This window comes from Meleagris gallopavo, chromosome 26, assembly GCF_905368555.1.
Source record: "Meleagris gallopavo chromosome 26, MGAL_WU_HG_1.1, whole genome shotgun sequence".
NCBI classification, from domain to species: domain Eukaryota; kingdom Metazoa; phylum Chordata; class Aves; order Galliformes; family Phasianidae; genus Meleagris; species Meleagris gallopavo.
The window spans coordinates 4,941,298-4,964,311 of record NC_139429.1 but is presented as its reverse complement, the minus strand read 5'-3'; positions in this window follow the sequence as shown (position 1 = coordinate 4,964,311).

Below are 23,014 nucleotides of genomic sequence, written 5' to 3'. Positions count from 1 at the left end.
AGATGCTATCTTTGAGGAGAAAGCTTAGCAGTTTGAGCAACTTTTGTGTCTCATGCCCAGTTTGTGCGTGGCCTTTGTGGCTCTAGAGGTGCTGTTGTCCTGGACAAATTCTTTTCTGTCCTATGGCATGCTGTGCTCCTGAGCTATCTCCTTGCAAGGCTCTGTCTTCTGTATTGTTACATCCCAGCACTTCTGGGTTTTGGAACGACAGGACAGAGCTATGCGCTGACCAAAGCTTGGCTGCCCTTAGAGTTCTGCCAACATCCCTTTGCTGGCTGGGCTTTGAACAAACTCATGTGCAGATACTGTTGTGCACTGTGAGCCTGGGGTCCCACTCTGTGGCTCTCTCACTGCCCACCTCGTTGTTCCCTCAGCTTTACAGCTACATCCAATAAACAAAAACTGATGGGTTCTGCAGCCCCTCCTCACTCTGCAATGGCACAATTTCATATCCAGCCCTGCTGACTAAAAATGGGGACATTTCTCCCCGTGACAACAGAGCTCTCAAACCATGATAAATCACGTTGTAAGATATCAGCTCTCAAACTAACCTTTGGGTACGTGTGTAAGTGATGGTAAAACACTCTGCAGCCTGCATGGGGTTAATTAAGAGAGGCACCCTTGTGCTAAGTTGCAGGGCAAAGCTCAATTAAGTTGGGAACTGAAATGGATAATTCCATTAAAATGGATTTATTCACTGTGCTGCTGCTGATACGCGTCATGCTGAGGAATATTTTCAATGAAAGTTTATATTTTACCAACTTTGCTTGCCTGCCCTTATCATCACTGAATGATGGCAGGAAGTGGGGAAACCATCATACAACAGCAGGGCCATGGCTGCAGCTTCCTAGAGCATGGAGGTGGCTGCAGGAACAGGAGGCGTGGGCATGGGAGCTGGAAATGTGGGTTCAGAGTGGTTGCTTTGCAGCCAGGTGGGAGCCAAACCAAACCCAACTGTTCTGCTTCCTGCCCACATCCATACCCAAGCGTATGTTGCATGGGTCATCCACTGGTCATCCACATGTGTGTGATAACTTAAGGTTCCCAAGTTTCACTGTGGAGTGAAAAGAAACAGAGCTTGGTACAGAAAGCAGCAGTAAATAGGACACTGTTCATCTCTCACTTATCTCAGCACCGTCTTTTTGGCTTTCCATTACGTTTCTATGTGTTTGCATCCTGGATCTGTTTAGGAAGTGCCAAGGAAACTTCCTTCCTGTGTTTCTGTGCTATGGTCACACATGTTTGAGTGCCAGAGCCCTGCCCAGCACCCTGCATGGAACGTGGGCAACAGAAGCACGGAGCTGGCCCCGGCCCTGCTGCCCACCCAGTGGTAATTAATGGGCAATCACAGAGTTAAGCAAATGCAGACTGACAGCAGCTCGCTGTAACCTGCACCTTCGCTAACATGAGTTCTACAGATAGACCTGCTGTCTGTTGACATGTTGCTTCACCTCTTTAATAAATAACTGCCTGAAACAATTATCCGGCAAGAACCCAGCCTTATCATTTTTTACCTCTTCATTTATTTGTTTAGCCTGTAAGAAGTTTATGGAAAAAGAAAAGCCCCGGGATGCCTCTGTATGCAAGAGCCTGGCTATTCCCGTGTGACCCTTTTGTCCCAGGTACAACTCCAGATAATGCCTAGAAATTCTAAGACTTAATGTACAAGTCCCCCCCTCTGCCTCCTGCCCCAGCTCCCAGCTCAGAGCAGAGCAGACCTCTCAGATCTGCAGACAGTGCCATGGGGGTGAGTCCCAGCCCCCAGCACTGCGCTCTGGGAGCACAGCCACCTCTCTGTGAAGCCCCCCGCTGCCGAGAAGGAAACAAAAAACAACCCTCACACATTCAAGAACTGAAATTGTTTCTTTCTTTCCGAAGGTCAGTTGCTTTAAAGTCGGTTCAAGTCACTGGGGTGCCTTTTGGTTTCATTTCTTCTGTTTAATTCTCGCCAGTTCATTAAAGTCTGACCTTCCATGCTCTTGGCAACTGCTCGCGATGGCCGGCGAGAGACAGCCCATTCTGTTTTCAAGGCTGTGAAACTGCCAGGGATATTTTAGGTTCCTTTCTTAATATTTTTGATAGCAACTCATAAGTCACTATCAGAAACCTTAGCGCGCAGCACAGAGTAGAAAAGCGAGAGATAATGTGAAAGAATAGAAGAATGAAACCTCTGAATACTATTTTTTTTGTGAGCTGAGGAAAGGTCAGGCAAGATTCTGGACAGTAATCTCATTGTGCTCGCTGATAAAGCAGAGGAGAGCTCATAGCTACCAGCGGCTGCCTTCAAACAAAGAGATATTTAATTAAACACCACAAAAAGACAAGGAAGGATAAGTGCTCTGGAGAGCTCCTCCAGCCTTTGCCGAAGCCTCGGCACACTTTGCATGGGAAGGGGCACCGAGCAGAGCTCGGGGCTGAGAGTATTTAGATATCAGGTTGTATTTGTTCCCCTAATTAAAACAGAGGCAGAAGTGGCTCTGCCCTGCCTGGATGTCCAGTGCCATTTTGCAGGAGGTGTTGATTGTGCCGCTGCAGGAGATGTGCGGTGTGTTGGGTCCCATAAGGGCTGCAGTTTAATAAAAACACCGGCGTGATTTATCATCCCCTTTGCTAAGGGAGCAGCATCTCTCTCTCTCTCCAGGTAAAAAACACCCTCTGAATCTGTTCTTCTAATTTGCATAGGTAATGGTCATATCATTAACAGCTCATTAGGAAGAGAGCAGTGTGACAAAACAAAAATTCAGCAGCACAGAGCTGGAGAGGTGCACAGTCCCGTGCCTCGGAATTCAAAACAGTGGGTTAAGAACACGGGAGCTGCATCCGGGAGACAGTAAAATATAAAGGGAAGAACCATGGGTCATTTAGATCTTATGAAATGTAACGTATGAGGAGCGATTTGCGGAATGAAGGTTAATATCGCCTTGTTGTGGCCATTGAGAGCCTAAACTGCTTGTTACAGGGAGCTCGCTCGTTTCCTTCAAGGTGAAATGGATGGGGAAGAGGTAATTGAATTCCAGTGGAGAGCGGAAGGAATGGGGCACAGTGGTCCCCCAGTGCTGCTACAGGGCTGAGGCCAGGCTGTCCCCAGTTGTGTCCCACCAGGGCACCGTTGGTGCCTTGCTCCACACGCACCCTGTGAATTACTTTAGTAATTTCAAGATTGGGAAAAAGTAATAAGCTGAATATGAGGCAGTCCTGTCCAGCAGGTGCTTTTGTCGAGACAGAAAGCCCTGGAGCCCTCAGATGAAGAAGGAGAGAAAAAAAAAAATAAAACAGGTGGAGAGAAAAAACTAAAAATGGATAACATATAAATTAAAAAAGAATAGGGCTGGTTTCAATCAATAACCCTTGAATTATTGACTGCTCGTACCATTACAGCCTCATACCCTGGTAATCTTATGGGGAACTCCAGGCAGAGCGCAGGCGGGGAGGCGAGATGGCCATTGTCAGCTGCTGTAATTCATTCCAGCTCCCAGTGATAGGCACAGCATGTGGGTTTTTTTTTTTTTTTTTCCAGAAGTGATCCAGTGTCATTGCAAATAATGTGACATCATTATATCGAAGCCATATTAAATATTATCAAAAGAGCTATCTCGCATGCTTGGCAAGCTGTCACTGCAGACAAGAGAACTTGTTTGAGCAGGGACGTTTGCTTTCCCTTTTGTCAGCTCGTGTTAGACAGCTTTCTGTCTTTCCAAACTTGCCAAGGCGCAGAAGTTTGTGTTTTTTTTTTTTGTTTTTTTTTTTTTTTTTGGTTGCTTGAAAAGTGTGTCATGGGAACGGGAATGGAATGCATTTGGATTAAAAAAGAAAAAGCAAACACTTTTCCAATGAGTGATACATACAAGTTCTGTGTGAGGTGGTTTGGATTTGTGCTCCCCTACAAAGGGCCTCTGTGCCCCCCAAAGCAGCCCGTGGTATTGATCAGGAAACTCATCTTTCCACTCATAAAAAGTGAGAAAAATCTTGGTTTGGAAAGAGTATTTTGGAAAGGGTGTGTGTATCTATCTATCTATCTATCCATATATATATTTATGGTTTTTTTTTAATTTTTTTTCCTAAATCCTAATGAGCAGATATTTGGGTTTAAAAAAAAAAAAAAAGTAGAAATGATAAAAATAAGAAAGTACACTCTGCTGGTAACGTGTGAGTAGCTGTTTTTATGGAGAATTCCTCTCCATTTCATAGAGGCGCGTGCGTCTGGTGTTTAACGTGGCTGGTCACTGCTGCCTTAGGAGAGATGCAAACTCGTGAGATGGCAGTAAAAGCTGCCGTCCTGTAATTTGTAAAGAAAACAGTGATTTTGGGAGTCTCTGGTTCTGGATGACCAAATGGGAGTGCTTCAGAGGCAGTAATTTTCAGAAAGGATTGATCCACCACTCCCTTGGAGATGAGAAGAAGAAGAAAAACATCTTCCTGCTGCATTTCATCCTCAAAATGTGCAGGAGGGAGGGACAGCAGAGGGGAAGGTGCCCCATTGCTCTGGGTTTGTTATGTCTATTCTCTGTATGCCGCTGCAACACACAGGTCCATAAATCCCTGACAGCAGTGGGACCCCAGTGTCCCTGTGGTATCCTTGCAATGTTCTTCTCTCTAAAACTGCATTTGATTTTTGGAGCAGAGAGGGAAGAAAAGGACGGAGCGCTGGGGAAGGCATACAGTACGTGGCTTTCTCTAGGGCATTGCGTCCAAATAGAAAAGCAAAGGTCCGCTGATTTTTATTATTAAGATTTACAGCTAGGAGTTATTTTCCTTGGCAATACTGTCCGCTGCCTTTATGAACAGCAATTACAAAGCATTTGGTATCCTGGTAAGCAACAGGCTCGAAAGAAACTCTCCTGAGTGCAGCGCTCTGAGGAGCAAATGTGGTTGGTAATAGATGTCGGGCATCGTTAGGGTGCAGACCCTGAATCATAGAATAGAACCATTAAGGTTGGAAAAGATCTCTCAGATCCCCAAGTCCAACCCCACCGTGCCCGCTAACCGTGTCCCCTAATGCCACATCTCCATGTTTCTTGAGCCCCTCCAGGGATGGTGACCCCACCACCTCCCTGGGCAGCCTGTGCCAGTGCCTGACCACTCATCTGGAGAAGAGATTTTTCCTGATATACAACCTCTGTGCGTCCTCCTGGCCCTGCAGTTGTGACATGGGGCTGTGGGCTGTCACTACTCTGCTTGGGACATCACACTTCTTTCCAAGGCAGCCCTGAGCATCTTGCAGTGTTTTCTTGGGAGTGAGCTAGAGGGAAGCTCTTCCCATCGCTTGCCTGGCCCTCAGTGGTGGCTGCTCTGCCCTCAGGCATAACAGTGCCCCAGGGCTTTTCCACCTGAAACGTGACCCTGATGCTGCTCACTTTGAAAGGAAAGGGAGAGAGTGCCTTAAAATAATGACAGCAGTAGTTCTGGAAAGTCAAGGAGTTATTGTTTGGAATGCAATATTGATGATCAAGGCTGCCACCATTTTTAAAGTGGTCATCCCAAAAGCAGCTGTTACTAGTGCCACGCTGGTCTCCCAGAGCGTGTTATTAAGTAATACTTTACCATGAATTCTGGTAGCTGAGGGGTTGCTTTCTTAATGGATTGTCTAAAGATTTCTCCTATTTATAAGCAATAATTCCTTTCCTTCACTGAACCACAGGCAGAGCCGGGAAAATAATCAACAAAGTCAGAAGCAACATGTTTGTTATGTCTTTTACAAATGAAAAAAGGAATTAGACTGAGAAATAAAAGATCTTGGGAGCCCTGTAATTTTTAAAGCTTGTATTTAAAAATAACCCTGTCAGCGTGCTGCTGCTGTCATTGCTCCTCGGTACGGAGCATTTGCTTCAGCCTCCGCACAACTCAATATTTATATACGAGAAAGTAAATGTTCAGAAGATAAAAAATAAATCAGGTTAAGGTCCCACTGTGGTAGTGGAGGAAGTGAGCTGTGGAGCAGTGCTGGGGAGGATGGGGGTACAGGGGAACCTTTGGCACGTGGAGGAGGAGAGACCTGAGAGCCCATTTCTCCATTGCTTTCATGAACTGGTTCTTCTCCATTCTTCCCTTCCCCAAAATTTTAAGCCCAATATCCACAGCCACATTCCTGTGCAGAATCCTGAAGTGATGCCTCAATTCCTTCTGAGCTCTTTCGCCCCACGGAGCCATCCTTGCTTCCCACGTGCTTCCTCCCCATGAGGAGCCAGAGTTCAGATCCAAGGACTGAGACAACCTCACCCTTCCCAGCTGCTTGAATGTGGCTGGCAGAAGTCTTTGTGGTGCTTCTTTACACCAGATTTGAAACAAATGTGCTATAATCTTCCTGATGGTTGTTTATGCTAGAGAAAAATAATAGGGGTGCCTTTCCTACCCCCTTTTCTCCATGTGCAGTCATGTGTGGAGCCAGGATTTGGGCTCTGTGATCCTTGTGCATCCCTTCCAACTCGAGATACTCCATCATTCTACACTAGGAAAGCGCTAGGAACACCACACTGGCTGTGCCTCTTTGGGGGATAAGCAGAACTGGCGTCTTGCTTGCAAAACGCTCACGGATCCTTTGGGAAGAAAAGCTGAACATAAATGCAGAACTCGGTGTTTATTATCTCCCCGTCCCCCTGCCTGGGAGCGAGTGCTTGCAGCCCTGTTTGTTTTGCTGCAGCGAGAGCGCCTGCCTGTAACCAACAGCAATTCACAGCAGCCGCCAGTTCGGTTCACCCTATTCCGCGCTCCTAAATTAATCTCCCAGGATTAGACTCTGTGTGCTGGTAACACTCCTGGGGCACTTTATTTACACATTAATAATAATAAGAATAATAAGAAGAGAAAAGCGGGACAAGTTCTGGCAACTTCCAATAACGGTCTGAAATAAAAGCAGGAGGCAGCTCCTCGGTGTCTGGAGGTAATTCTGTCCACTCGTGTCGGGGTTCATCCTCTCCTTCCCAGGTACTTTTCGAGACACCATTTTCTTTCTTGAAAGCAATGTCACCCAGGAGGATGTCTGGCAGAGCAACCTGTGTCGATGCTTTGATTTACTTCTGTTTGTTGTCACTACCGCTACTCTTTTCTTTAATTGTTGTGTTATTTTAGGACAGAAGTGCAGTTGGGGGATTTATTATTTATTGCTGTGTTGCCTATCAGGCAATTCTCTCAAGCTGTTAAGCGTAAACCCAATTCTATGTTGAGGAGATATGTTGCAAACGTAATATTGAGCTGCTATGCTGTCAAAATTGAATTGCTCCCCAGTCCTTGCCCCATAAAATTGGAGACATTGCCTCACTCTGCTCTTCCTCCCAGGGACAGAGAAGGGACTTAATTCTGCAGCATGCCCTGGGAATCCGCTGGGATTTATGCTCTTGCATTGGTACAAGGGTTGAATGTTTTTTGATATCCTGGGCTGTGTCTAATGAATCAGATTGGGTCCATTGGGAGCCATCTGTCGGAGCACCGTGGGGATGGCAATGATGCCCTGTGTACCATGCTCTGTAGAAGGGCTGAGTCAAAGCCTTGTGGGACCCCATCAGCAATGGAGAGGGTTTATTTTATTAGATGCTGAAGGCTACACCAAGAGTATGGTGGGCAAACCCCAGCATGGGGATTTCCAGCTGGTTGGTACCCGTGGAATGCGGGGCTCCTCTGATGGCTCTCCCCTCTCCTCCTTCCTGGAGCCCTTCTAATTGCTCATAGGGAAGGAGGCAGCACCATTGGCAACGGGAGATGCACTCAAACAACCAGCAAAACACTGACAGCTGCCACCGCCATTTGGAAGTGTTTGGGAGCTCTGGCAGTGGCAAACAGGTGCCCAGCCAACATTGCTGTTTGTGTTTTCTGCATGTGTGTATTTCCTCCCAGAGCGGGAACGTTTGAACATCCCCGAATGCAGAGGAATAATGAAAGGCAGGGAAGTCGTACTCCATTGACTGGGTTGCAAAAAAACCCAGGACTATTAATGCTAAGCTTCAGCCTGTGGAACACAGAAAATGGTATTAAAGGATTTGCTTTTCATGACCATAATTCAGAGTTAATGTACATTTGATGTTTAATGTATGAACCACAGGTGATTTCAAACTGGAACGGCCTTTTCTAAATAGTGTTTTAATCTCAGGGTGATTTTTTTTTTTTTTTTTTTTTTTTTTTTAGTTTTTTAAGGTTCAGATACTCAGCCTGTCAGACAAGAGGAGGAAAAAAAATAAGGCAAAGCTAGGTATGAGAATCCAATGTGGGCAAAGGCTTTTGTTCAGTCTTTTATTGAGGTTTTACCTCTAATCTCTGCCTTTTTGATGCAATTTAAGATTAAGGAAATGAAAGGCAAGGCTGTCTGTGAATGGTTATACAAACAGGACAGCTGAGGGGCGCTTAGAAGTCAGTTTTGTAAGAGGCTTTGGGTTGCTTTTGCTGGGAAAGGGGAAGCTGGAGGCTTGGCTTGCTTGGAGGAGGTGTGGGCAGGAGTTCCAGGTTGGTGCTGGGACAGGGCTTATGGTAGGATGGGAAACAGGAAGGAGAGCTGGGGGTGATCATAGAACTATAGAACGGCTTGAGTTGGAAGAGGCCTTAAAGACCATTCAGTTCCAATCTGGGATGCTGGCTCAGTGCACGCATCCTGCAGTGGCAACTGGGTGGTTGCTGAGATTGCTCTGTTGTCTGGACAGGCTAGAAAAATACCCTCATCCGCAGGCACGAGTCCATCACATGTGGGCAGCGATTGTATTTGTAGTCACAGAAGGTAAATCCCTTGAAACACTTGGAAAATGGGAAAAAACAAATTCCTGCCAGGAAAAACATCTCAAATAATCAACCCCCTTCACATGGCGCTGGTGATGAATTGGCAGTACTTATCCTGACGAGCTGAAAGGTCAAGAACAGACCTTACAAAATAATTATTAAATAACTTTGCCATTTGTTCAGGATCAGTTGCAACCTCATTACTGGGATGGAGAGATGATATCTCTGCATCCTGGGCACAGATCCAAAGAGGTCATTAGTAACAATTGTCCCAAATTTTGCAAGGAGAGGAAAGATTTATCTTCAATTAACACATGTAACTTTCCAGGCTTTTGTCTTTCTGGTAAACAATATGTGAGCAGTCTGAAGATGCATCTTTTACTGTTATATATATTTCAGTAGCCTTGAAGGGGGCGAAGGGCAGAGTCAGAAAGAAATGTTCTGCCACTGCAAAGCTTTAAGCTCAGCAAAGAACAAAGAGCCATCAATTAAAACCTCCTTGGTCCATAGGACTGCTTGTGAACTGCATTGATCAGGGATGCTCATTTATACCCACATCAGGTCTTTGGGTTCATGTAACCACATCCCATGGAGCCAAGCTGTGCTATCGCTCTTCGATCTCATGATCCACAGCTCCTTGGGGTCCCTGCGAGGAGCGAGGTGTCCCTGGTCCCATTGAGTGCCATCAGCCAAAGGCAGAATATTTCTTTCGACTTGAAATGAGTTTGTTGATCAGGAACTGGCAAATGGGAACGTGTCCAACGAGGGTGACTTGCTGCAAGTTGAACAAAGATTTCTACAGCCCAAGCTCACGAATGTTTCCATTCAAATTAAACACTATTTGAGGTTTTGGCAAAAAAAAAAAAAAAAAGGCAGAACTTTGATTGAGGTTTTCCCCCAGCGTGTCAACTACCCCTAATTATTCAGGCAACCATGGGTATAGCCCAACAGGTTCATCCTTTCTTCTTGGCTGTAGCTTGTCAGAATTAAGCAGACTGAGCCCTGCACCCTTGGGATGTTGCAGTACAGGATTTGTGCTTTTCTGAGCTGCTCTCCCACTGGCAGATTCCTCCCATTCTCTGCTAGAATTACAAGCTTACTGTCTGTAAACCATGCTGAATTAGCAACTTTAAAGAAATCTGTGGCTGATAAGCACACAAAGGCAGTAAGTTCAGGCTCCACTTAAAGGAGGATTCAGGGCTCAATGAGTGCATATTAATAACCAAGCACGTGTGCTCTGGGGCTGACTTTGAGCTCAATTCCCCTGACTTTGACAGGTCTCTCTGATGCTCTTTCGTTGTCTTGGGTTTCCCCGTGCTCACCCGTTGGAGCCCCAGCAACCACACGGCAGTGGAGCATGGTGTCAGTGTAATGGGATCAGCCAGCAACGTCCATTAGTCGAACAGTTTGCCTTTTGCTTTTATTGTGTTGAAAATTTAATTGGCTGCTGATTCAAAGAAGAAAAATCCTTCCTCTTCACTTTAATCTAGCAGTCGCTTTTGTCCTCTCGAGATTTCAGCATTGGCCACTGATTCCTCAAGGACCATCATAACGGACTTAGAAGAAAGATGAATTTACAATGCCTTCTGTGTCTGATTCAGTTTATTAGAAAGCATGTGTCATACTACAGCTTGCAGACAGTGGGAATCACATCCCAGAGGAGCGAAGAAGCGCTCTGTAACTCAGCATTAGAGTTATTGGGGTGAATTGCAAGCAGATGGACAACATGCATTGCTGCAGCCAGCCTGAGCTCTGCCCAGTTGGGGCTGGAGGAAGTCCTCCTCCTTCGGCTTCTGGGAAATCAGACCCCGAAGAAGGATGTGAAGTTAGGAGGGATGCAGGATGTGCCAAACCAGGCATGTTCCATGCACCAGCCATTGTTCTGGTGCCTGAGGGAGTAAATGAGGGAGAAGGTGCTGCATCTGTCGCTCTGCAGCATCAGAGTTCAGATGTGGCCCAGCTGAAGAAACAGAGGGCATCTATTATTTAATGCCCATATGGTGTCCTGTGCAAAATATTCGGATGCCCTGAGTCTATTTCTCATATGAGAGTAATTGTAATCAAGAAGATGTGTCTCCTCTCAGCAATTCTAGAGAAAACAAGACTGGAATCACTCAGTTTAACACAACTTTTCAACCCATTCCCGAGTGCCCCAGGCTAATGCATCTCCATCACTGCACGCTGGCTGCATTCAGGATGGAGCTGCAACCAAAATGACATCAGAAAAACACAGGGTTGGATGCTCATCCCAAGGGGTCATCTGATCTGCCCCCCAGGCTGCAGGGCATGACCAGCTCCACCTAAACTCCTCCTGACAGATGCTCCTCCAATCTGTTCCCCAAAAAGGGAATTTTCCACGCTGTCCTTGGGCCATCCATCCCAAGACTTAACTAACCGTGCCATTGGAGGCGTGCACTGAGTGCTCGCTCTTTTCAAAGCTTTTACTAGCTGTGCCATTAGAAGTGTGTTTCTGATGTCTAACATGAATGCTCCTTGCTGCAGTTTATGTTTATCTTGTCATCCTCGTAGCAAACATGAAAAACTGTTTATCCTCTTCCTTTTCAGAGCTTTCCTTTAAATGTTTGAAGTTTTCATGTCTCCCCTCATCTTCTACAGAATAAGCAAACCAAATTTTTCTCACCTTTCATCATGTATCAGTGTTTTAAAATCTCTGATTGCTCTTGCTGCTTTTCCCTGAACCTTCTCCAGCTGGCTCGCACCTCCCCTGACGTGTGAAGCCTGAAATTGGACACAGTGTTTGTAGCTGAGCTTGAACAGAAGCACGGCTTCGTGTGCCTTGCAGGAAGCTCTCCTGTGCACGCAGGCAGCACCAATCCCTTAATGCTCTCCTTCCAAAGCTGGGATGGCAGGGCTGGTGGTGGACATGGTTGCTGAGCTGCTGCTCTCACCCAGGCAGCGCTAATCCACGGCCTTTCCTCGCTTTTCTGCTCTCCTTCAGCCACCCCATGAGCTGGAGCAGGGCAAGGAAGTTTCCACGTACCCTGAGCCCTGACAGCACTGTGCAGCACTCACGCTGACTGCGCCTTTCTATTTTTTTTGCCTAATTGACAGAAAAAGCAGCAGTGGCCCCTCCTTTTTGTTCGTGTCAACAGCACACAGCAATGGTTTATCGCGCTTTCCCTGCAAAGCTGCTTGCCTCGCAAGCTGGAGGGGAACGTGAAGTCGTGGGTAGGAAAGCAAATGAAACCTCTCCCGATCGTTGGCAATTGGAGAAAAGCTGATGTTTAACTTTCTGGTGCTTTTCCCCTGGAGCAGCTCAGCATGCGGGCAGAGAGAAGGTGGGAGTGGGGAGGAAGAGAGAGATGCGGAAAAGTGGCAGAAGCAACACGCCACTGGAGCTTTCATTTAAACAAAGAGCAAAGTAACACTGTGCTCCATTGATTACACATTTTTTCTGACTGTTGTGACATTTGCAGGAAGGCTAATTTATTCAAGCATGGAAATCTTTAAAAACTTAATTAAGTTATTTCTGCTATTTCCCGTGCCTTATTGTTTCGACTTCACATTTAACTTTTATTTCTGGTTTAAAAAAAAAAAAAAGAAAGAAAGAAAGAAAGAAGGAAATGGGAGGAAAGAAAAAGATCCAGTGGTAACCCTGCTTTGAGCTTTTACTGTGTGCTCTTTGGGGACCTGTCTTGCTGGAGAGAGGCTCTGTCTTTGGTGGTGTGCGGATGGGTGTCTGATTTTAGGAAATGCTGTTTGGAATGGGATGTGGTGAGCTGTGGGTCTGATATCCCAGCTCCCCAAAATGCCCTGGATGGGCAAGTGCTCACCGAGCCCTGTAGCTTCCACTGGGACAGGAGTGGGAGCAGCTGCTGTCATCTGCTCCCGGCTGCCATGGGCAGGAGCTGTCTCACCCCAGGAATGCTGTCTGCGACCCTTCAATAGCACTAGGAGGGCATGGGATGCTGCCAGCAAGCCCCCACTGCTGCATTAATGAAGTTTCTGTCGGTAAATCCACTAATTAAGACTCGCAGATGGAGCTGTAATAAACGCTTGCGGTGAAACCCGGGAAGTGTGAAATTTGCCCGCTTTTGGAGGCACACGGCAGGTCTGTAAAAAGATGGGGGAAAACCTTCAGGAGTTTGGTTGAGCATCACTTGTATCTCAGGATTGGGGTGAGAGCAGAGGTCAGATGGGACTGCTGGCAGTGCTGCTGCTCCTCAGTGAACTGGTGCCCAGCCAAGAGACACGGATGTGATCTTATAGGGGAGCTATGGAGGAGAAAGGCTAGAACCAAGGCCGGTTTCTGAGGCTTCAGGTTAGAACCCTGATCACCAAGTCTCCTTGTACATGACAGCAAGGCTGTATGCAAGGAGGAATCGCTATTGCTATTAAAAACACCAGAGCCATAAAGATCTCCAGCCGTAAAAGACAAAGTGCTATAAAGCATCCCAGCGGCAGCCACTGGGGCTTTGGGAACAGAGCGATCCCCTTTCTGTCCAACATTTGCCAGGCATTAGCCTAATTTCCCTGGGGCTTGCAGATGAGACATTCTGTATTCTTGCTATACCTCTGTGTATTATTTTTAAGCCATTAATAGCAGCCTGATATTCTGTCTCAAGAACGTCTGTGGGAGAAATGTATGGCATGCCTTCCCCAGCAATGCAGCAACTCCTGGCAGTGCTGGCTGCCCAATGGGTGTTGCTTCCATCTGTGTTTTCTCTCGTGCATTCTGGCAGACATTCGTGAGATGCTGGTTAGGGAGACATGCACGTCCCTCATGCCCATGGCTGCTGCGTGCTTTTGGGACAGCCAGGAGGGACAGGTTCCCCAGCGCACATAGCACAGCCCCGCATCCCAGCACTGCAGGGATCTCACTTGCAGGCCAAAGGGAGCCACAGGTTGCAGGGAGCTGTGCTGCACTCAGCGGGAAGCAAATCTACTTTCTTCTCTGTTGTAGCATTTCTTTATTTCCTCCCTCTGTAGCTAAGGCAACATTTGTATTTGTCAGCCTATGGCTATCCTTTGCATATGGAATACATTTGCTTTGGGTGTTTGCCATTAACATTTTCATTTCTGTTTAGTGTCAGGAGTTTTCGATTACTGGCTGTGTGGAGCAGTGAGCTTTTGTTTTCATGCTCTCTTTGTTTTCATTTCCACATACCATCCGAGTAAATTACAGGACAGAAGCCCTGCCCTGGGGAACGAGGGGAGAAATCGAGTTACCCAACTATATTTGGATTTGGCTGTTCTCAGGCAGTCGTTGGCTTGCAGGGTCTGGGTTTGTCCAAACCCATGTCATATTTGGTGCACAAGCAGAAAAAGCAGAGAGAATGAAGAAACTTCCTACAGTGTCACCCTGTTCTCCTCTCCTTGGTGGCCTGCGGGGCTGGGAGCTGCACCATGCTTGGAAGGTGGGCACTACAGCCAGGCACTACAGGCAGCTCCAGGACAGGGCCTTCTTCTCTTCTTTATTCCAGTCTTGCTCTACTTCTCCTTTGCTTTATGTCTCCGCTTTATAACTTAACTCCATGAAGTCAAGTACAGATAAAATTGCTTTATCCAGTAAAGAAATGAGGGCCGAGTAAATGCACATCCTGAGCGAAACAGCAAGCTCCATATTTCTGAAGTGCTGCTTCCCTAAAATATAATTAAGCCATAATGTTTAGAAGCGAGCAGTTGAAAGAGCAATAAATGGCTGCCAGGTCAGGTAAACACTGGAGCAAAAGCAAAGTGTTTAGCAAAGCTGAAAGCCCTTTATTGTGCGTGGAAGATGTGCTCCTGAGCATTATTGCATTACTCAGGCTGTCACCAGAAAGCCATTGGTGAATGGGGGGAGCGGGGATGTGAAGGCTGTGGGGTGTAGGGGTGGTGATGTATAGGGGGTGAGGCAGTGATGAGTGCTGGTAAATAGGCACAGGACTTGGCTGCTGCAATGCCCCCATGGGTGGCACATCTGCTCATTCCCTGCTCATCACCTTGCCTTGGTGTTTATCCTACTTAACCTCCTCCCTGGGGAGTAGGTATCCTTATTAATAACTCACCTGGAGCACATAACCCATAGGCAAAACCTTCACACTGCTTTAGCGGAGCTATGAAATTAATTTGTCTCAGCGCAGCACCCCAATGCAGAGCCTTGGAGCCCGAGCGTGTTTACCCACAGGGCTGGGCTTCCTCAGGGATTAAGGATGGGGAAAGCCATGTCTGAAAACTGGCTTTGTGTTCTGAAACACCACGCTTTGAAAAACTCGCTGGTAATAATCACCAGCTGCAGGAATGTGCGCTGCGGTTGCGTTCGTAGCTTACAGCCCTCCAACTGTGCTGCTGAGGTCGTGGCAGCACCGCTGGAAAGCACAGGGGGAAGGAAGGCATGGGGCCTGAGGGATGGGAAAGCTCTGAATTTTTAGAGGGCTTTCCTGGTCGTCGTGCAGTAATTAATTCCCCCGTGATCAAGGAGGTTTTCTCCTTTCCCTTTTCCCTCCCTCGTTGTGCCACTCCTCACCAGCAGCCTGCCAGCCCCCTCCAGCTCTGTCTGTGTTGCAGACCCTCGTGCCTGCAGTGCATCTGCAATGCAAGGTCTGAAATGCAGTTTGTGATGTTAAGGGTGCACAAATGAACAGAACGTCAGAATCTGCGCTGAGATAGGATTGAATTGATTGGGAGCCGGGCTGTATCCAACAGAATATATTGAAGTACATCATTGATTTCAAATGACTGGTTTCATATAGGGCTAAATATTTTCTAAGTAATGCAACATCTCTTTTTAAATCAGCGTGACAAGCATTTTATAGCATACGTAATACAGGCATGAGGAAATATACTGTCCTTTCTTGTAGCTAAATTTCAGAAGGCGTCGGGTGAACTCCAGCTCAGCCATGAGAAATGAGGCGGATAAATCCAGCAGCTGCTGAATAACTGCACACACCTCCCCCAGAACAAGTGGACAACCTGGCACCAGCACTGCCCTTCCTCTGTGGGGCAGTCCCATAAGCAGCACCCACCCGTGTGCCCAGCCCCATGCCTGGCGCCTTGGCACTGTATGATGGAACCCTGTTTGCTGTTGTATTTGTGCACCTTGCTCCCACCTGTAGAGCATCCCTCCATTCTAAGCATGTGCCATGCCAGTTGGACTAGATGACCTTTAAGGGTCCCTTCCAACTCAAACGATTCATCCCTTTTCACACCCCAGGGCACAGTGATGGGGTGAGGAGAGGGTCTTCTCAGGGGCTGTATTTCTGCAGGAAATGGAGATACCAAGGAAAAGGCATAAAGGTCATCCAGTAGTGATTTTAAGTGCACACAGCACAAGGAAGAACTTGCAAGGTTGCAAGACTGTTGAGTTTTGCAACTATACCAAGTGCTGTTAACCTCTGATTTAAAGTCTGGGTTTCCTCTGATTTAAAATGATTTTAAAGGTTTCTGCACTCCGGCAATCTAATTACCCAAAAGATTTCTGTTAGACTTTTTTTCCTGCCCCTTTATTTCTAAAGAGGTCTTTCTAAGAATGCCACTGGGTTAGAGTCATTATGGCACATAATGCAAACAGGGCCATTTATTGTATTTTTATGAGGGTTGCACTGCACCATCTAATAAATTTTACAGGAAGGGCTCAATACAGAAAATGCTGAGATTCAGCCTCAGCAGGGTCAGCCAATGTGAGCTCTAATTTCAGATGAAAGTAGTTAAGGGAGGAAAATATGTATTTTTTTCTTTCACTCTTGCATTTTGGAAATGGTAGAGAACAATGGAAGCTAAGGTAAGAAAAAAACAAGAGGAAATAGTAAGTTGAAAGAGCAGATACAAATGGACTGGCTCAAACAGAATGAGAAAGTCCCAAGCTGCCAGTGCAAATGCGGTGTCTTAATGGGTTTTGAAAACATTTGCTTTTCTCTTTCATCAGTTGAATTTCTTTGTAAAGTCTGAAAACACCAGCTTGTGTTTGGCCATGGGATAGGAACCTCCTGCCAAGAAGAACTGCATGCTTGGTGGTGGGGAGATGCAAGAATCCCCTTGAAAGCCATAGGAAACCTGCTCCATGGCCATGGGGCTCCTTGGGAGCCAACACTACTCCAGCACTCTCGTGGCTTTGCACCACTCCCCAAGGGATCCAAGCTTCCTTTCTGCCCTCTGGATAGAGCCGGGCCGATTTGCACTTGGTTTTGCAGCTGTGTTTCTCTTAATCAGTTCATTACAGCAAGTAAGGGAATCAATGAAAACAGGTTATTGATCAGAAATTCATAAGTTAAAATTGTGTTGCTAGTACCAGTTCATTTCTCAATGGCAGAGACAAATCTATAGCTTCCCTTCTCTGGAAAAACCTCAGCCAGCACAATTTCTAATAGCTTTCCTTGGAGGCTGTGAGCACACCCCTGCAACAAGGCAGTGCTGGAGGCAGCCTCAATCCACAGCCCGTGGGCTCTGAGCTGGGCAGTCCCATGCCCAGCGTTTGGCTTGGTGTCTGCATGCAGGAGCATCACACATGCGTGGGCCCATAGGCTTTGGAACCCGAAGACTTTCTCACAGCCAAGAGACCAAATTTCCCAGCGAATGACCACTTTCATGGGCTGCTTCCTCTGCTGTCGATACCAGAATTGAGAGCTGTCATCACCGTCCCTTCCCGGGAAAGAAATAGTTCAATTATTTCTTGCTGCCTTTTAGAGAACTAATTGTATCACTAATTGTTTTTTTCCTAGGAGCAAAGTTACATGTGTGTTTTTTCTTCTTCTTTTCTTCACAGCTTTAGGCTGTTTAAGGGTTTTATAAAGAGTATTTCATCAAACGTGATTCAGGAATGAACTCACCGCGATGACATTTCCTTTCCAATTTTCTGTTTATATTATCAAAGTGGGGATTGCTGGAAGCCCAGGGCTGTGGCTGCCAACCTGATTCATTCCATACGCACAGATGAGGCTGAACGCAGATGAATTTTGCCAGATTGGCTGGTGTTCATATGTAATGATAACAATAATACGTTTTATCTATCTCCTGTCGAACCAAAGAGGAGTCTTCTCAGTAAGTTTGACAGAAAGAGGATCAAGCTGCCACTTAAATTCTTGCTGGAGAGAACCTCTGATTACTCTTCTTCCCCCGTTTCAGGCCCTCAGAAATCTGAGGGAAGTGATCTGCTCTTATTTCTCTGATTCATTTCTGTGGCTGCTGCAGGGATGGGAGCAGCACTGGGACCCCCGGTTCTGGAGGAATCTCATGCTTTTCTCCCCGAGCTTGAAGCAGTTGTGCTGCTACATGCATGCTCTGTTCTGCAGAGATCTGCATGGGTTAGGGCCAGCTTTCCATGTGGGACAGAGGTGCTCGTGCCCTTGGTGGCAGAGCTGTGCAGGATGAGCTCAGTGCTGGAAATGGGGCAGGAGGTGAATGCAGCCCTGGGGTGAACGTGCAGAGGGATTGCAGCGGGGGATGATTTTACCACGAGTCTTCCTGCAAGTTGAAAGGAAAGCTAAATTAGAGGCTTTATTCTTCGTGTCTTTTTAACTATTTTGCTCGTGCTACCAGGCAGAGAACAAAGGAGCAGGCTGTGACAGCCTGATCGGCATGGAAAAACCGGCTACAGTCCTCTTGGCAACAGGGCTCTTGCTCACCATGCAGTGAGCAGCATTTCTAAGGCAGATTATAGCCAGCCCCAGTGCAGCTGGGGGCTGTGTGAGGCATCCTATGGGGAGGGCTAGGGCGGTGTGTGCAAATGGGGAACAGCAAGGAGCCTCCACTTTGCTTCCCCATGTGCTCCATCCCCACTCATCCTGCACCAGCCTTCCTCCTCTGCCTGGGGCTTTGCCTGTCCAGGTGCCTCCCAGCACAAAGCCACCACTTTCTTTAGCCTGGAAAAGAACGAGGTATGAGGTTCTGCCCTCATTTCCCCAGTATCAGGAGTGGAGTGGGAGCTTGTGTCAGGCCAATTCTCTTCCTTGATTCTTTACAATGAAATGCAGCAACAAGGGAAACATAATACTTCATTACGCTACAATACAGCAAGCAATTTACATGCTGCTCCTTTCTTCTTTTAATGGTGCCAGTGCACCTGAAGATTGAAATGAGCTGTAAAAATAAACAAACACATACTTATCCCCAAGTCCTCCTGCTCTGCAGCACTGCAGTTGGTCTCTGCATCCTGACTTCTGCTGGGAACCAAATGTGGTTATGGGGCAGGATAAGCCCCAGTGCTCTACCAGGGGCAGCAGAGTGAGGAGAAGGTGTTGGTTTGGGCAGAGTTTGACCCCACACTCCTTCACTCGAGTTCTACATCCTGCCTCTCCTCTACCCCTTCCTTTCACTTGGATGCTCCAGTTTGAGTCTGCTTTCTGCTCCTTATTAAGGATAAGAACACAGCCAGTGACGCTACACCAGCAGTGTGTTTGCCAATCTTACAATAAATCAGTGAAGCTTCCTTGCATTGACAGACCCTCACCACTTAAACAGATGAGAAACAGGTATAAATGAATGCTGCAGGTTCCTCCCTACTGTGAAGCATAAATCTTGAGGGAACAGCAGTGGAAAAGTAAAATAAAGTACTGGGAACACAGGACAGGATTCAGGATTTGTTTGGAGCTTCTCTTGTATACATGACTGAAAAAACGATAGCAGCCTTCTTCCTGCCAAGGGTTTGCAATTAGCACGGCTGCAGGAAAGGGTAATTTAATGGTAAGCTTGGCAAAGACCTCACTACACACGTCTTGATACCTCACAGCTCTTCTAAAGACAATAATGTATAAAATCATCTTTGACAACACATTGCACCCCAGCGATCCTTCAGGGAGCTCTTTGCTTAAGTAAAAGCCAGACAAGAGTTGGGCTGTGGGAAATGAGGGCGGTGAGGCACTGGCACAGGTTGCCCAGAGAGGCGATGGTGCCCCGTCCCTGCAGACAGCCCAGGTCAGGCTGTTGGGGCTGTGAGCACTGCTGGAGCTGTGGGTGTCCCTGTGCACTGCAGGGAGAGGCACCAGGCGGCCTCTGAGCTCCCTTCCAACCCAAACCATTCCATGATTCTGCAGTCCTATGAAATGCTGCTGCTGCGTGTGCTGCTCGGAGAGGAATGCGTGCCACACCAATAAAAAGTTTGTGAGCATTCTTGTGACAGTATAAAAATGGTTGGAGGGCATCAGATGCTAGGATAATGAGCATGGTATAATTAGTCTTGATGGATAGGTAATGAGATAGTGAAGTCTAAATGGGAATTAATAGATTAAACAGCCAGATTAACTACTACTATTTAAGTAGTGACTCCCGACCCAGCCCTCCAGCTGCGATGGATCTGCCTCAGCTCGCTCTGCTATAGAGCTGCAAGGCAGTGCACGCAGCCCTTTGCCTGTAAGTTGGTTGCCTTGCTGGAAAAAGGAATGCTGAAGTCATTACGTCCCCTTCCCTCCCGTTCTGAGCGAAGCCAGGCTGTGCTGCTGTGAGTAGAAATGTCATTTCTGAAAAGTAATTTGGCTGGAGCACGCTGCAGGACAGCAGCAGCTGTAGAGGCAAATCCAAATAATGCTCAGCACTATAATTGCATATGTAAAAAGAAAAAGAAAGAAAAGAGAGAGAGAGAAAGTGGCCTCCTCTCCTCTGCTGGGTATTACAGATGTAGCTGTCATCCTATTTCCTCCGCTGAGTGGTTGTAGGTGTTCAGTGCTGGTACTCCGCTGGGTGTTGTACAGAGACTGGAATGTAATTTCTGATGCATGGAGGTCAAACTGCGGGGCCGTGTGGGCACATTGTGGCTCTGACACGGGCTTAGTGAGCTCAGAGCTGATCCCACGTCCCTCTGCAATGCTGGTGGGACTCACCAGCCTTGGAGATGCTCCAACCAGCCCCGTGTTCTTCCCCAAAGGGAAAAGCAGTGATGGGTGTGTGTGCAGACCCATATTCAGGTCTGTGCTCCCCACTTGTTGCTGACCTCCCTACATCACTTCTCCGTGCTCTGCCATACAGAGCAATGACAGATTCTTGCTGTACGCTAACATTCTAAGTTAAATCCCTTAAGATGCTGCGCAGAAAAAATAGAATATTGTTTTACTGTGTCCTAAATTAGATGGTATGCTTTATATAGACATTAATCAATATGTGAAAGAGACGCCATTAGGGAAGACAGAGTTCTTAGCTTTCAGATGAATTCTTTGCTGTGTTACATCCCAGATTGTGAAAATTGAAATCAATTTATCAATCTAATTTTCTTTTCACAATTTATGCTTTTATTTTTCAATTCACTCTAATCAGGCGGCTGAGCTAAAGAGAGCAGCAGCTTCTGCACACAGTCATTGTCCTTTTCCAGGTTTGCCTTGAATTCACACTAGGCTGCTCCTATCTGTGGCTGGGGATGCGCTCTATTAGATGGGATATAAAACTGACATTCCCTTGTGCTGTGTGATGATCAGAGTCCTCGTGTTATCTTTGTTGCAATTATGAGTTTACCCACTCTGGTTACATCCTAAATTATTCATCTCCTCCTATGGGCTATGGGAGTCTTCTGCTTCCTCTCCTCCATTTCTTTGCAGCAAATCAACAGTGGCTATGGTGTGGCTGCATTTCAGCAGCACAGGAATGTGTTCATACATCTCATCCTTCACGGGAGGTATTGGAGGTTTAGTTGCCTTGTGCACGAGAAGCAGCTCCTCTGAAGGATGGGTTTGCTCTGATATAGTGTCAGACTGAATATTTCCTTCCATGCAGGTTGGCCAGGTAAACCTTGATGGTGTTTTGCCATTCTGCATTGTTCCAACTTTTGGTTTCTTCAGGTAGTAAATGTCTCCTGTTTCTAACAAGCTGGGAAGCTGATGGAAGTATAGAGAAAACAACCAAGCAGCAGCAGAGACAAACTGTGCAGAAAGCCATATATTGTTCCTATAGGGTATCTTCAACTTTGTCTCGTAATGAGCCAGCAGCTGTGAATCTATACAAACTAGCAATGTTCCAAAGGGCTGTAATTATTAATCTGCTAACGCAGACACAATACTCTCAGCCCTCCTCTCATTCTCTCCCAGGAACAGAAAATAATGCTGTAGTGGCAATTACCTTAATGCAATTATCTCAGATGTGAAATTTCATAACAACGCTCCATGTCCTGGCTTTTAGAGAATGGTGAGGAAGCAGTGGCTCTCCCAGCACCGCTGTGCCTTTTGCCAGGCATTGCCTCACACTGCCATCCCACGTCCTTGTCCCACAGTGCTGCAGAGGTGCAGACCCCTGGGCAGCCCTCATCCCACCCTCCGTGCCTCTGCTCCTGTACGGTGCCCAACGTGATGGATGTCAGCAGAGCTGTGTCCTGACTACAGATCTCAGAAATCAAATGGGAGTGATCAAAGCAGAGCTCACCCCAAAACTGAACAGAAGGAACTTAGGTGAATTTGTCTTGCTTAGGCGCAGCAATTTGTATCCTTTACCAAGGATAAAGACAGTATAGGAAGCCATCATAGAATCACTGAGGTTGGAAAAGACCTCCAAGATCCAAGTCCACCTTTCAATAATATTTCCCCACTAAATCATGTCCCTCAGTACCACATCTAAACGTTTCTTGAACACCTCCAGGGTCAGTGACTCCACCACCTCCCCGGGCAGTCTGTTCCAGTGCCCAACCATTCTTTTGGAGAAGAAATCTTGACTAACGTCCAACCTGAACCTCCCCTGGTGCAACATGAGGCCATTCCCTTTTACCCTATCGCTAGTTACACAGGAGAAGAGGCTGACCCCCAGCCCTTCACAACCTCCTTTCAGGGAGCTGTAGAGAGCAGCGAGGCTTCCCCTGAGCTCCTCTTCTCCACACTGAACAATCCCAGCTCCTCAGCCACTCCCCATCACACCCCGTTGTGCTCCAGACCCCTCACAGCTCCGTTCCCTTCTCTGCACACCTCCAGGGCCTCCACGTCTGCATTGGAGTGAGGGGCCCAACACCGAGCACAGCACCGAGGTGCAGCATCACTAGAGCTGAGTGCAGAGGGATGATCACTTCCCTGCTCCTGCTGGCAACACTATTTCTGATACAAGCCAGGAATCATCCTTATGATAATCCCTGGGTTAATGGTAAGCATTAACGAAGTGATTCCTCCAGCCTGCAGAACCCATAGCAACCAGTCATTAAGGACACTCAGCGTGAAGATCTGAGCTAAAGAAAGAAAGTTCTTTGAAACACTTGTGCACGCACATACCAATCAGACAGGAAAATGTTCTGCAATTTGTTCGAGACAGACTTGAAGACTATTTCAGTGGCCCCATCTCTGAGGAAGGAAGGAACTAATGGCAAAAGGGTTTTTAAAAGAAAGATTGCCACTCGCCCAAAACAGTAAATGGATTTTACTTCCTCAGCTCTGATAAATATTTAATTATCAAATGTTAATGCGAGGCCTGGGTTTTGTTCTTG